This window comes from Anomaloglossus baeobatrachus, chromosome 2 (assembly GCF_048569485.1).
Source record: "Anomaloglossus baeobatrachus isolate aAnoBae1 chromosome 2, aAnoBae1.hap1, whole genome shotgun sequence".
NCBI classification, from domain to species: domain Eukaryota; kingdom Metazoa; phylum Chordata; class Amphibia; order Anura; family Aromobatidae; genus Anomaloglossus; species Anomaloglossus baeobatrachus.
The window spans coordinates 419,708,940-419,721,655 of NC_134354.1; the positions used below are offsets into that span (position 1 = coordinate 419,708,940).

Here is a 12,716-nt window from a genome sequence, read left to right on the forward strand (position 1 = left end):
GACACTCCCCTCCCCCTTGCAGTCTTTCCAATTCACGATACAAAAAGATGGAGAGGACAGGTTGCCTGACTTTCCGTCACTGCCACCCTTTGCCATCCTTACCCGTAGAAAGCCCTTTCATCATCCCCAAACCCTAATCTTTTCCCTTTCCTTCCCAGCCCCCAAACCCTGCCCTCTGTACCCTTCTCACCACCCGCATCCCTTCTCCTGTCATCCCCCTACCACCCGGGAAAAAAAGAACTTGCCCCCTCCTTCCACTAGCCCACCCTCCCACCCAAAGAACAACTTCTGCTGCGCAGCTTGTTTTCTAGGCAGCAGCGCTATTGTGATGTCAGCGGGGGCATTGTGACAAGCCGCCAGTGTTCCGTCTCTTCATGTTGTGCACAGTTCAAACGGAAAATACATCAACAGGCGACTACAGAAAAGCTTACTATCAAAGGTTAGAGGGGGGCTTTCTCAGAGGGCTTTTTACAGTTTTTCTATTCCCAATTAGCCGTTTAAGTGTACTTATTGAAAGTAGTAATTCTTTCATAGGCCGCCCTTTCTTAGTATTTGACGTTCCTTATATTGCGGTATCAGGCTTCGCAGCAGGTTGCAAATCATTCATCACCCATGACTGTCCCCAATTGTGCTCAGAAGCAAATTGTCTATCATGACCTCTCTTTTAGACTGTCCAAGAGCAAGCAAACTCTTCCTCCAGGAGAGGGAGCCAACAGACCACTGAAGCCATCATCATTGCTCAAAGAAAACCCCAAAAACCAATGCATGATAGGAATAAACAGGTAACTTTCTTTGGAGTGGAAGCAGAGAGATCGCACCAGATGCCAATTCTAGATCTTATCACACCTGTGGTCACTGCAGCAGCAGGTGAATCCACTTTGTCCAAAAGGGATCTATTCCATTCAATTGCAAATGATCTAGATAAGACGGAGAACAAGATACTGCAGCAAGGGACATAGTCGAGTTGGTCAGGTTGAGTGGTGATGAGTTTGCTATTTGGATGAATAAAGAAAGTAAAAAGTGTGAACGATAAAAAACAAAAGGAGGAAGTGTGAAAAGTGAATGGGCTAAATTGAGGTGCATATGAAGACGTATGCTTTCTTCCAATTCATTAAATCGGGCTAATATGAATCAGGTGAATTGAGTTCTGCTTTTGGAAACTGGGTTAAGAAGGGGTGCACCGGTCCTGGAGGTACTGCAATACCAGGTCAATGCGTGGAGTGGACAGAGCAAGCTCTTTTTCCATCTCCCTGTTCTAAAAATCCATTTAATATATGGTCCCCAGATAGGGGACGTATCAGATATTAAACTGATAAGAACAGATGAGATTCCATCCGCAAATTTCAGAATCTAGGTAGCCCCGAAGGCCAGCAGGCCACCACACAAAAGCGCAGTGCCTGGGTGATCGCCTCCCGAGCCCAGGAACCACCAGCAACAAGGGGGACGTAAGCACCAAAAGGCGCAACAATCCCCAAGGCCGGTAGTTGTGCAAGCCCGGGCCCCTCCCAGCCAAGACCAAGGCAAACCCAATGAAGGGCCTACACTTGATCTTAGCCAAAAGGCCGAGAAGCGATAACCAGAATTGGTTTGGGCCTCGAGTGGCACCCTGGCCTATGCCGGACACATCTTAGGGAGAGAGAGCGAGAGGGAGACAAACCCACGCCTACAGAAGACATTTTGTCACCCAAGCCAACCCTTGAAAAGGCTGCTTTGCAGAGCAAAAACAAGAAGAATGGTGCGTTTTGCAGACGCCGCCCACTGCAATGAATCTGAATAACTCCTCCTTTAGGGCGCAAGCAACTCCCCTCCCCCTTGCAGTCTTTCCAATTCACGATACAAAAAGACGGACAGGACAGGTTGCCTGACTTTCCGTCACTGCCACCCTTTGCCATCCTTACCCGTAGAAAGCCCTTTCATCATCCCCAAACCCTAATCTTTTCCCTTTCCTTCCCAGCCCCCAAACCCTGCCCTCTGTACCCTTCTCACCACCTGCATCCCTTCTCCTGTCATCCCCCTACCACCCGGGAAAAAAAGAACTTGCCCCCTCCTTCCACTAGCCCACCCTCCCACCCAAAGAACAACTTCTGCTGCGCAGCTTGTTTTCTAGGCAGCAGCGCTATTGTGATGTCAGCGGGGGCATTGTGACAAGCCGCCAGTGTTCCGTCTCTTCATGTTGTGCACAGTTCAAACGGAAAATACATCAACAGGCGACTACAGAAAAGCTTACTAACAAAGGTTAGAGGGGGGCTTTCTCAGAGGGCTTTTTACAGTTTTTCTATTCCCAATTAGCCGTTTAAGTGTACTTATTGAAAGTAGTAATTCTTTCATAGGCCGCCCTTTCTTAGTATTTGACGTTCCTTATATTGCGGTATCAGGCTTCGCAGCAGGTTGCAAATCATTCATCACCCATGACTGTCCCCAATTGTGCTCAGAAGCTAAATGTCTATCATGACCTCTCTTTTAGACTGTCCAAGAGCAAGCAAACTCTTCCTCCAGGAGAGGGAGCCAACAGACTACTAAAGACATCATCATTGCTCAAAGAAAACCCCAAAAACCAATGCATGATAGGAATAAACAGGTAACTTTCTTTGGAGTGGAAGCGGAGAGATCGCACCAGATGCCAATTCTAGATCTTATCACACCTGTGGTCACTGCAGCAGCAGGTGAATCCACTTTGTCCAAAAGGGATCTATTCCATTCAATTGCAAATGATCTAGATAAGACGGAGAACAAGATACTGCAGCAAGGGACATAGTCGAGTTGGTCAGGTTGAGTGGTGATGAGTTTGCTATTTGGATGAATAAAGAAAGTAAAAAGTGTGAACGATAAAAAACAAAAGGAGGAAGTGTGAAAAGTGAATGGGCCAAATTGAGGTGCATATGAAGACGTATGCTTTCTTCCAATTCATTAAATCGGGCTAATATGAATCAGGTGAATTGAGTTCTGCTTTTGGAAACTGGGTTAAGAAGGGGTGCACCGGTCCTGGAGGTACTGCAATACCAGGTCAATGCGTGGAGTGGACAGAGCAAGCTCTTTTTCCATCTCCCTGTTCTAAAAATCCATTTAATATATGGTCCCCAGATAGGGGACGTATCAGATATTAAACTGATAAGAACAGATTTTTTTTTTTTTTTTTTGAAGGATGAGTTTGAAAATAATAAAGTGACCGCCTCTCGTTGCCCAGGTAACTGTCCGTCACAAGAGGGCTATGACATCCTACGATGCACACTCCCCCAAGGCCAGCAGTTGTGCAATACCCTGGCACCTTTCAGCACCAACCAAGGTAGTACCCTCCCAAACTACACTTGATCTTAGCCAAAAGGCCGAGAAGCGATAACCAGAATTGGTTTGGGCCTCGAGTGGCACCCTGGCCTATGCCGGACACATCTTAGGGAGAGAGAGCGAGAGGGAGACAAACCCACGCCTACAGAAGACATTTTGTCACCCAAGCCAACCCTTGAAAAGGCTGCTTTGCAGAGCAAAAACAAGAAGAATGGTGCGTTTTGCAGCCGCCGCCCACTGCAATGAATCTGAATAACTCCTCCTTTAGGGCGCAAGCAACTCCCCTCCCCCTTGCAGTCTTTCCAATTCACGATACAAAAAGACGGACAGGACAGGTTGCCTGACTTTCCGTCACTGCCACCCTTTGCCATCCTTACCCGTAGAAAGCCCTTTCATCATCCCCAAACCCTAATCTTTTCCCTTTCCTTCCCAGCCCCCAAACCCTGCCCTCTGTACCCTTCTCACCACCCGCATCCCTTCTCCTGTCATCCCCCTACCACCCGGGAAAAAAAGAACTTGCCCCCTCCTTCCACTAGCCCACCCTCCCACCCAAAGAACAACTTCTGCTGCGCAGCTTGTTTTCTAGGCAGCAGCGCTATTGTGATGTCAGCGGGGGCATTGTGACAAGCCGCCAGTGTTCCGTCTCTTCATGTTGTGCACAGTTCAAACGGAAAATACATCAACAGGCGACTACAGAAAAGCTTACTAACAAAGGTTAGAGGGGGGCTTTCTCAGAGGGCTTTTTACAGTTTGTCTATTCCCAATTAGCCGTTTAAGTGTACTTATTGAAAGTAGTAATTCTTTCATAGGCCGCCCTTTCTTAGTATTTGACGTTCCTTATATTGCGGTATCAGGCTTCGCAGCAGGTTGCAAATCATTCATCACCCATGACTGTCCCCAATTGTGCTCAGAAGCTAAATGTCTATCATGACCTCTCTTTTAGACTGTCCAAGAGCAAGCAAACTCTTCCTCCAGGAGAGGGAGCCAACAGACTACTAAAGACATCATCATTGCTCAAAGAAAACCCCAAAAACCAATGCATGATAGGAATAAACAGGTAACTTTCTTTGGAGTGGAAGCGGAGAGATCGCACCAGATGCCAATTCTAGATCTTATCACACCTGTGGTCACTGCAGCAGCAGGTGAATCCACTTTGTCCAAAAGGGATCTATTCCATTCAATTGCAAATGATCTAGATAAGACGGAGAACAAGATACTGCAGCAAGGGACATAGTCGAGTTGGTCAGGTTGAGTGGTGATGAGTTTGCTATTTGGATGAATAAAGAAAGTAAAAAGTGTGAACGATAAAAAACAAAAGGAGGAAGTGTGAAAAGTGAATGGGCCAAATTGAGGTGCATATGAAGACGTATGCTTTCTTCCAATTCATTAAATCGGGCTAATATGAATCAGGTGAATTGAGTTCTGCTTTTGGAAACTGGGTTAAGAAGGGGTGCACCGGTCCTGGAGGTACTGCAATACCAGGTCAATGCGTGGAGTGGACAGAGCAAGCTCTTTTTCCATCTCCCTGTTCTAAAAATCCATTTAATATATGGTCCCCAGATAGGGGACGTATCAGATATTAAACTGATAAGAACAGATTTTTTTTTTTTTTTTTTTGAAGGATGAGTTTGAAAATAATAAAGTGACCGCCTCTCGTTGCCCAGGTAACTGTCCGTCACAGGAGGGCTATGACATCCTACGATGCACACTCCCCCAAGGCCAGCAGTTGTGCAATACCCTGGCACCTTTCAGCACCAACCAAGGTAGTACCCTCCCAAACTACACTTGATCTTAGCCAAAAGGCCGAGAAGCGATAACCAGAATTGGTTTGGGTCTCGAGTGGCACCCTGGCCTATGCCGGACACATCTTAGGGAGAGAGAGTGAGGGGAGACAAACCCACGCCTACAGAAGACATTTTGTCACCCAAGCCAACCCTTGAAAAGGCTGCTTTGCAGAGCAAAAACAAGAAGAATGGTGCGTTTTGCAGCCGCCGCCCACTGCAATGAATCTGAATAACTCCTCCTTTTGGGCACAAGCAACTCCCCTCCCCCTTGCAGTCTTTCCAATTCATGATACAAAAAGGACAGACAGGACAGGACAGGTCGCCTGACTTCCCGTCACTGCCACCCTTTGCCATCCTTACCCGTAGAAAGCCCTTTCATCATCCCCAAACCCTAATCTTTTCCCTTTCCTTCCCAGCCCCCAAACCCTGCCCTCTGTACCCTTCCCACCACCCGCATCCCTTCTCCTGTCATCCCCCTACTACCCGGAAAAAAAACGGCTTGCCCCCTCCTGCCACTAGCCCACCCTCCCACCCAAAGAACAAGTTGTGCTGTGCAGCTTGTTTTCTAGGCAGCAGCGCTATTGTGATGTCAGCGGGGGCATTGTGACAAGCCGCCAGTGTTCCGTCTCTTCATGTTGTGCACAGTTCAAACGGAAAATACATCAACAGGCAGACTACAGAAAAGCTTACTAACAAAGGTTAGAGGGGGGCTTTCTCAGAGGGCTTTTTACAGTTTGTCTATTCCCAATTAGCCGTTTAAGTATACTTAATGAAAGTAGTAATTCTTTCATAGGCCGCCCCATTCTTAGTATTTGACGTTCCTTATATTGCGGTATCAGGCTTCGCAGCAGGTTGCAAACATTCATCACCCATGACTGTCCCCAATTGGGTTCAGAAGCTAAATGTCTATCATGACCTCTCTTTTAGACTGTCCAAGAGCAAGCAAACTCTTCCTCCGGAGGGGGAGCCTACAGCCCAGTAAAGACATCATCATTGCTCAAAGAAAACACCAAAAGCCAATGCATGATAGGAATAAACAGGTAACTTTATTTGGAGTGGAAGCGGAGAGATCGCACCAGATGCCAATTCTAGATCTTCTCACACCTGTGGTCACTGCAGCAGCAGCATCAGCTGAATCCACTTTGTCCAAAAGGGATCTATTCCATTCAATTGCAAATGATCTAGATAAGACGGAGAACAAGATACTGCACGGGACATAGCAGAGTTGGTCAAGTTGAGTGGTGATGAGTTTGCTATTTGGATGAATAAAGCAAGTGAAAAGTGTGAAAGATAAACAGCAAAAGGAGGAAGTGTGAAAAGTGAATGGGCCAAATTGAGGTGCCTATGAAGTTGTATGCTTTCTTCCAATTCATTAATCGGGCTAATATGAATCAGGTGAATCGAGTTCTGCTTTTGGAAACTGGGTTAAGAAGGGGTGCACCGGTCCTGGAGGTACTGCAATACCAGGTCAATGCGTGGAGTGGACAGAGCAAGCTCTTTTTCCATCTCCCTGTTCTAAAAATCCATTTAATATATGGTCCCCAGATAGGGGACGTATCAGATATTAAACTGATAAGAACAGATGAGATTTCATCCGCAAATTTGAGAAAACGGTCATCGGCCACCACACAAAAGCGCAGTGCCGCAGGTGATCGCCTCCCGAGCCCAGGAACCACCAGCCATAAGGGGACGTAAGCACCAAAAGGCGCAACAATCCCCGAGGCCGGCGGTTGTGCAAGCCCGGGCCCCTCCCAGCCAAGACCAAGGCAAACCCAATGAAGGGACTACACTTGATCTTAGCCAAAAGGCCGAGAAGCGATAACCAGAATTGGTTTGGGCCTCGAGTGGCACCCTGGCCTATGCCGGACACATCTTAGGGAGAGAGAGTGAGGTGAGACAAACCCACGCCTACAGAAGACATTTTGTCACCCAAGCCAACCCTTGAAAAGGCTGCTTTGCAGAGCAAAAACAAGAAGAATGGTGCGTTTTGCAGCCACCGCCCACTGCAATGAATCTGAATAACTCCTCCTTTTGGGCACAAGCAACTCCCCTCCCCCTTGCAGTCTTTCCAATTCATGATACAAAAAGGACAGACAGGACAGGACAGGTCGCCTGACTTCCCGTCACTGCCACCCTTTGCCATCCTTACCCGTAGAAAGCCCTTTCATCATCCCCAAACTCTAATCTTTTCCCTTTCCTTCCCAGCCCCCAAACCCTGCCCTCTGTACCCTTCTCACCACCCGCATCCCTTCTCCTGTCATCCCCCTACCACCCGGAAAAAAAACGGCTTGCTTCCTCCTGCCACTAGCCCACCCTCCCACCCAAAGAACAAGTTGTGCTGTGCAGCTTGTTTTCTAGGCAGCAGCGCTATTGTGATGTCAGCGGGGGCATTGTGACAAGCCGCCAGTGTTCCGTCTCTTCATGTTGTGCACAGTTCAAACGGAAAATACATCAACAGGCAGACTACAGAAAAGCTTACTAACAAAGGTTAGAGGGGGGCTTTCTCAGAGGGCTTTTTACAGTTTTTCTATTCCCAATTAGCCGTTTAAGTATACTTAATGAAAGTAGTAATTCTTTCATAGGCCGCCCTTTCTTAGTATTTGACGTTCCTTATATTGCGGTATCAGGCTTCGCAGCAGGTTGCAAATCATTCATCACCCATGACTGTCCCCAATTGTGCTCAGAAGCTAAATGTCTATCATGACCTCTCTTTTAGAATGTCCAAGAGCAAGCAAACTCTTCCTCCAGGAGGGGGAGCCAACAGACCACTGAAGCCATCATCATTGCTCAAAGAAAACACCAAAAACCAATGCATGATAGGAATAAACAGGTAACTTTATTTGGAGTGGAAGCGGAGAGATCGCACCAGATGCCAATTCTAGATCTTCTCACACCTGTGGTCACTGCAGCAGCAGCATCAGCTGAATCCACTTTGTCCAAAAGGGATCTATTCCATTCAATTGCAAATGATCTAGATAAGACGGAGAACAAGATACTGCACGGGACATAGCAGAGTTGGTCAAGTTGAGTGGTGATGAGTTTGCTATTTGGATGAATAAAGCAAGTGAAAAGTGTGAAAGATAAACAGCAAAAGGAGGAAGTGTGAAAAGTGAATGGGCCAAATTGAGGTGCCTATGAAGTTGTATGCTTTCTTCCAATTCATTAATCGGGCTAATATGAATCAGGTGAATCGAGTTCTGCTTTTGGAAACTGGGTTAAGAAGGGGTGCACCGGTCCTGGAGGTACTGCAATACCAGGTCAATGCGTGGAGTGGACAGAGCAAGCTCTTTTTCCATCTCCCTGTTCTAAAAATCCATTTAATATATGGTCCCCAGATAGGGGACGTATCAGATATTAAACTGATAAGAACAGATTTTTGATTTAATGAAGCTTTCCAAAGCACCACAAAAAATGCATGACCCAAGTCACACCAAAAACAGTGCAAAGGCTAGGATTCGTGTGGACCCCACCGTGAGGAGAGGGTCCCCAAAAATCAACCCCGTCCCTCCGAGCCAGAAGGCCACAGCAAGGGTCAGGGATCTTCGGTGCTCCCCCAAGCCGAAGCCTGGTTGAGCCTTGTCGTTGCTCCCAGCGTCCACCCAGGCATCTTACCCAAGTGGAGTAGAGAGCTACTAGTTGTTGGTTTCGCAGCCGAAACTGCCCGGACCGTCAACCGGTGTTGGTTTCTCAGCCCAAGGCTAACCGGACCTCCAACCGGGTGTTGGTTTCTCAGCCGAAGCTGACCCAGACCTCCAACCGGGTGTTGGTTTCTCAGCCGAAGCTGACCCAGACCTCCAACCGGGTGTTAGTTTCTCAGCCCAAAGCTGACCAGACCTCCGACCGGGATTATAAAAATTTCCCTTCCTAGCCAGAAGGCCAGGATAGGGTAATATGCTCAAAAAGTATGAAAAGGCAAGGTACGGTGTGCTACAGAGCCCAAGGCTTGCCGGGGTCCCAAGCCAGCAAGCTCAGACTCACTCCAGGGTCGTCAGTCCTGGGGCACGTTGTACCATAGCCCCCCACCCTTACTCAGTCTAATAGCCTCGATCCTGGTAGGGCCATGTTTTCCTCTAGATGAATATACTATCCACCCAGAGTACCAGCAAGCGCAACCTTCCAGTGTGCCTTGTATCATTGTACTAAGGTGGCCTGGAGCTTAAACCACCTCTTCGAACAACACTACACTTGATCTTAGCCAAAAGGCCGAGAAGCAATAACCAGAATTTGTTTGGGCCTCGAGTGGCACCCTGGCCTATGCCGGACACATCTTAGGGAGAGAGAGTGAGGGGAGACAAACCCACGCCTACAGAAGACATTTTGTCACCCAAGCCAACCCTTGAAAAGGCTGCTTTGCAGAGCAAAAACAAGAAGAATGGTGCGTTTTGCAGCCGCCGCCCACTGCAATGAATCTGAATAACTCCTCCTTTTGGGCACAAGCAACTCCCCTCCCCCTTGCAGTCTTTCCAATTCATGATACAAAAAGGACAGACAGGACAGGACAGGTCGCCTGACTTCCCGTCACTGCCACCCTTTGCCATCCTTACCCGTAGAAAGCCCTTTCATCATCCCCAAACCCTAAACTTTTCCCTTTCCTTCCCAGCCCCCAAACCCTGCCCTCTGTACCCTTCTCACCACCCGCATCCCTTCTCCTGTCATCCCCCTACCACCCGGAAAAAAAACGGCTTGCCCCCTCCTGCCACTAGCCCACCCTCCCACCCAAAGAACAAGTTGTGCTGTGCAGCTTGTTTTCTAGGCAGCAGCGCTATTGTGATGTCAGCGGGGGCATTGTGACAAGCCGCCAGTGTTCCGTCTCTTCATGTTGTGCACAGTTCAAACGGAAAATACATCAATAGGCAGACTACAGAAAAGCTTACTAACAAAGGTTAGAGGGGGGCTTTCTCAGAGGGCTTTTTACAGTTTGTCTATTCCCAATTAGCCGTTTAAGTATACTTAATGAAAGTAGTAATTCTTTCATAGGCCGCCCTTTCTTAGTATTTGACGTTCCTTATATTGCGGTATCAGGCTTCGCAGCAGGTTGCAAATCATTCATCACCCATGACTGTCCCCAATTGTGCTCAGAAGCTAAATGTCTATCATGACCTCTCTTTTAGAATGTCCAAGAGCAAGCAAACTCTTCCTCCAGGAGGGGGAGCCAACAGACCACTGAAGCCATCATCATTGCTCAAAGAAAACACCAAAAACCAATGCATGATAGGAATAAACAGGTAACTTTATTTGGAGTGGAAGCGGAGAGATCGCACCAGATGCCAATTCTAGATCTTCTCACACCTGTGGTCACTGCAGCAGCAGCATCAGCTGAATCCACTTTGTCCAAAAGGGATCTATTCCATTCAATTGCAAATGATCTAGATAAGACGGAGAACAAGATACTGCACGGGACATAGCAGAGTTGGTCAAGTTGAGTGGTGATGAGTTTGCTATTTGGATGAATAAAGCAAGTGAAAAGTGTGAAAGATAAACAGCAAAAGGAGGAAGTGTGAAAAGTGAATGGGCCAAATTGAGGTGCCTATGAAGTTGTATGCTTTCTTCCAATTCATTAATCGGGCTAATATGAATCAGGTGAATCGAGTTCTGCTTTTGGAAACTGGGTTAAGAAGGGGTGCACCGGTCCTGGAGGTACTGCAATACCAGGTCAATGCGTGGAGTGGACAGAGCAAGCTCTTTTTCCATCTCCCTGTTCTAAAAATCCATTTAATATATGGTCCCCAGATAGGGGACGTATCAGATATTAAACTGATAAGAACAGATTTTTTTTTTTCTTTTTTTTTTTTTTTTGAAGGATGAGTTTGAAAATAAAAAAGTGACTGCCTCTCGTTGCCCAGGTAACTGTCCGTCACAAGAGGGCTATGACATCCTACGATGCACACTCCCCCAAGGCCAGCAGTTGTGCAATACCCTGGCACCTTCCAGCACCAACCAAGGTAGTACCCTTCCAAACTACACTTGATCTTAGCCAAAAGGCCGAGAAGCGATAACCAGAATTGGTTTGGGCCTCGAGTGGCACCCTGGCCTATGCCGGACACATCTTAGGGAGAGAGAGTGAGGGGAGACAAACCCACGCCTACAGAAGACATTTTGTCACCCAAGCCAACCCTTGAAAAGGCTGCTTTGCAGAGCAAAAACAAGAAGAATGGTGCGTTTTGCAGCCGCCGCCCACTGCAATGAATCTGAATAACTCCTCCTTTTGGGCACAAGCAACTCCCCTCCCCCTTGCAGTCTTTCCAATTCATGATACAAAAAGGACAGACAGGACAGGACAGGTCGCCTGACTTCCCGTCACTGCCACCCTTTGCCATCCTTACCCGTAGAAAGCCCTTTCATCATCCCCAAACCCTAATCTTTTCCCTTTCCTTCCCAGCCCCCAAACCCTGCCCTCTGTACCCTTCTCACCACCCGCATCCCTTCTCCTGTCATCCCCCTACCACCCGGAAAAAAAACGGCTTGCCCCCTCCTGCCACTAGCCCACCCTCCCACCCAAAGAACAAGTTGTGCTGTGCAGCTTGTTTTCTAGGCAGCAGCGCTATTGTGATGTCAGCGGGGGCATTGTGACAAGCCGCCAGTGTTCCATCTCTTCATGTTGTGCACAGTTCAAACGGAAAATACATCAACAGGCAGACTACAGAAAAGCTTACTAACAAAGGTTAGAGGGGGGCTTTCTCAGAGGGCTTTTTACAGTTTGTCTATTCCCAATTAGCCGTTTAAGTATACTTAATGAAAGTAGTAATTCTTTCATAGGCCGCCCTTTCTTAGTATTTGACGTTCCTTATATTGCGGTATCAGGCTTCGCAGCAGGTTGCAAATCATTCATCACCCATGACTGTCCCCAATTGTGCTCAGAAGCTAAATGTCTATCATGACCTCTCTTTTAGAATGTCCAAGAGCAAGCAAACTCTTCCTCCAGGAGGGGGAGCCAACAGACCACTGAAGCCATCATCATTGCTCAAAGAAAACACCAAAAACCAATGCATGATAGGAATAAACAGGTAACTTTATTTGGAGTGGAAGCGGAGAGATCGCACCAGATGCCAATTCTAGATCTTCTCACACCTGTGGTCACTGCAGCAGCAGCATCAGCTGAATCCACTTTGTCCAAAAGGGATCTATTCCATTCAATTGCAAATGATCTAGATAAGACGGAGAACAAGATACTGCACGGGACATAGCAGAGTTGGTCAAGTTGAGTGGTGATGAGTTTGCTATTTGGATGAATAAAGCAAGTGAAAAGTGTGAAAGATAAACAGCAAAAGGAGGAAGTGTGAAAAGTGAATGGGCCAAATTGAGGTGCCTATGAAGTTGTATGCTTTCTTCCAATTCATTAATCGGGCTAATATGAATCAGGTGAATCGAGTTCTGCTTTTGGAAACTGGGTTAAGAAGGGGTGCACCGGTCCTGGAGGTACTGCAATACCAGGTCAATGCGTGGAGTGGACAGAGCAAGCTCTTTTTCCATCTCCCTGTTCTAAAAATCCATTTAATATATGGTCCCCAGATAGGGGACGTATCAGATATTAAACTGATAAGAACAGATTTTTTTTTTTCTTTTTTTTTTTTTTTTGAAGGATGAGTTTGAAAATAAAAAAGTGACTGCCTCTCGTTGCCCAGGTAACTGTCCGTCACAAGAGGGCTATGA

The 12,716-nt window shown here is 47.2% G+C and overlaps 5 non-coding genes and 2 pseudogenes across 5 annotated transcripts; all 7 read right to left on the reverse strand.

Moving 5' to 3' along the window:
* Positions 1–1,170: 1,170 nt before the first annotated feature.
* LOC142292585 (U2 spliceosomal RNA) lies at positions 1,171–1,354 on the reverse strand. The gene has a single exon (XR_012750723.1). It is a non-coding gene; the product is annotated as a U2 spliceosomal RNA (small nuclear RNA).
* Positions 1,355–2,966: 1,612 nt separating this feature from the next.
* Positions 2,967–3,159, reverse strand: LOC142292577 (U2 spliceosomal RNA). The gene has a single exon (XR_012750716.1). It is a non-coding gene; the product is annotated as a U2 spliceosomal RNA (small nuclear RNA).
* Positions 3,160–4,727: 1,568 nt separating this feature from the next.
* Positions 4,728–4,921, reverse strand: LOC142292589 (U2 spliceosomal RNA). The gene has a single exon (XR_012750727.1). It is a non-coding gene; the product is annotated as a U2 spliceosomal RNA (small nuclear RNA).
* A 1,575-nt stretch (positions 4,922–6,496) lies between these two features.
* Positions 6,497–6,681, reverse strand: LOC142293241 (U2 spliceosomal RNA). Its single transcript, XR_012751218.1, has one exon. It is a non-coding gene; the product is annotated as a U2 spliceosomal RNA (small nuclear RNA).
* A 1,605-nt stretch (positions 6,682–8,286) lies between these two features.
* Positions 8,287–8,479, reverse strand: LOC142293153 (U2 spliceosomal RNA). Its single transcript, XR_012751146.1, has one exon. It is a non-coding gene; the product is annotated as a U2 spliceosomal RNA (small nuclear RNA).
* Positions 8,480–10,681: 2,202 nt separating this feature from the next.
* LOC142292516 (U2 spliceosomal RNA) lies at positions 10,682–10,892 on the reverse strand (annotated as a pseudogene).
* Positions 10,893–12,460: 1,568 nt separating this feature from the next.
* LOC142292517 (U2 spliceosomal RNA) lies at positions 12,461–12,671 on the reverse strand (annotated as a pseudogene).
* Positions 12,672–12,716: the final 45 nt, after the last annotated feature.